We start from the raw sequence: 2,487 nt of genomic DNA on the forward strand, positions 1-2,487 counted from the left end.
AGTAGGAGAGGGGGAGAAATGTATTAAAGATATTAAACTATATACATTTTGTATATCATTAAATCTTTAAAAGAAATTAAATAAATTTATTCTTGTTTACAGATGTTTAGTGAGTTTAATCATTCTGAAAAAGTATCTATTTTCAGTGTTAATTTGTTTTCAGAGCATCATTTTTTAGATGAATCGTTTACATACCTATGCTTTTTGATCCCCTGTCCCATACAGTGTTTAAAGTGATCTTGGTTTCCTACTGTGTTGTTTTTCATCTGTTCATGTTTTGTCAGAAAACGGGGATGTGGGTTATCTGTTGATTAACTTTATATTGGTTATTTTTATGAGGTACCTCCTTTCCACCTTTCTGTTGCACTGTGTTGCTTTCAAGAGTACTGTCTGATGTCTTACCACACTAGATTTTATACTTTGCAGAGGGAAGGATCCTTAGGATAGTTCACTACTTCAGCTTGCAGAGCACATGGCTTGTGAGAGCACATGGCTTGCAGAGCACATGGCTTGTGAGAGCACACGGCTTGCAGAGCACATGGCTTGTGAGAAAGCATACCATTAAAAAAAGTGACTTTTAGAACGTTTTTCCACAATATCAAACTTCCTTGAGGAAGGTAGATCACAGTGGTGTAGTCTGTGTGTTTAAGTCGACAATCAAGGCAAGAGTACCCAGTAAGTAGGTTTTCATCACTTCTAAGAGAGAGAAGTCTTTATTTTCAGAAAAGGATGAATCTGTGGACGGGGATTTTTGTGACCTTCCTTATTTACCACTAGAGGCCCGAAGGTTGTGTGGAAGGTTGTTCAGCTGTCCATCCAATTAGCATATTGTGCTTTTATTATTATAGACTAGAGGCCCGGTGGATGAAATTCATGCACCGGGGAGGGGGTGTCCTTCAGCCCAGCCTGCACCCTCTCCAATCTGGGACCCCCTTAGGGGACATCCCTCTCACAATCCAGGACTGCTGGCTCCCAACTGCTCGCCTGCCTGCCTGCCTGATTACCCCTAACCGCTTCTGCCTGCCCGCCTGATCACCCCCTAACCACTCCTCTGCCGGCCTGATGGACGCCTAACTGCTCCCCTACCAGCCCAATTGTCCCCAACTGCCCTCCCCTGCCAACCTGGTCGCCTCCAACTGCCCTCCCCTGCCGGCCATCTTGTGATTACATGGGGGTGGCCATCACTTTGCATATTACCTCTTTATTATATAGGATAACTGTTCAGAGGAACCAGATCCCAGACCAGTCACAACTAGCACTTGGTAAAGTGCTCAGTAATGATCTATTGGGGTGAAACCTCTTGACCACCGATGTCTGTCTCAAACTAAGACCTGTCTGTCTTACTTTAGTGTTTCATTTAGTGCCTTGCTGGAGTTTGTAGCATAGAAAATAGGTGCTCAATAAAAATGTGTTGTAAAGGTGCCACAGAATATTTCCAATATTAGATGATCTGTGAGCTTTTTCTTAGGAAAAATCCCAAGCTCAGGTTCTGTTCCTGTGAGGAATTGGTTTTCCTTTTAGGCACTTCAGGAATTTCTCAAAGCAGAGTACCTTGCTGGAGTTCATGATTTCACCTCTGGCCCACAGTAAATAGCACCAATTAAACAGGCACTTTTTTTTCATGCCCTGCCCCCACCAGCATTTAGCTCTCTCCTTTGCAGTCATGTGCTGCATAACAATATTGTAGTTGATGACCTACTGCATATACCAGGGTGGTCCCATAGATGAAAATGGAGCGGAAAATTCCTATCACCATTTTAATAGCAAAATGCATTACTCACATGTTTGCGGTGATGCTGGTATAACAACCTGTCGTATAAAAGTGTAGCACATACAGTGATATACAATACATAATATTTGATGATGATGATAAACAGCTATCTTGCTGCTTTATGCATTTATCATACTACACCTTTATCATTATATTAGAGTATACTCTTTCTGCTTAAAAAAAAAGTTTGCTATAAAACTGCCATGCTACACTGACTGGCAGCAGCCTCAGACATCTTGTGTTTACCGCATCACTTGATTGCGTCATGTTCTCTTGTGCTTGATTTAATCTCATGCTGTTCTGTGCAGTGACTTGCTGTACAGGCTTGTGGCCTAGGAGCAGTAGGCTATGCCATATCGTCTAGGTGTGTAGTAGGCTATGCCATCAAGGTTTGTGTAAGTGCACTCTGTGATCTTCCTACGAGGATGAAATCTAACGATGCATATCCTCATTGTTGTGGGGTATGCTTTCTTTCCTTTGGAATTGCTATGCAATCCTGCATTACAGAACTTTACTTTCATTATAAGTGACTTAGTATATGTTTCTAAAACATAAAAATCAGCATCTTTATATCTGAAAAATAATGTTTTTTAAATGTCATTAGATAATGTAATCATTCTCAAACAAAAAAAATTTTTTTGCAGTTTGCTTGAGTCAGGACCCAGATAGGATTCATACATTGCAGTTGCTTGATTTGTCTTTAAAATCTCTTCTAA

This window comes from Myotis davidii, unplaced genomic scaffold, assembly GCF_000327345.1.
Source record: "Myotis davidii unplaced genomic scaffold, ASM32734v1 scaffold132, whole genome shotgun sequence".
NCBI lineage: Eukaryota > Metazoa > Chordata > Mammalia > Chiroptera > Vespertilionidae > Myotis > Myotis davidii.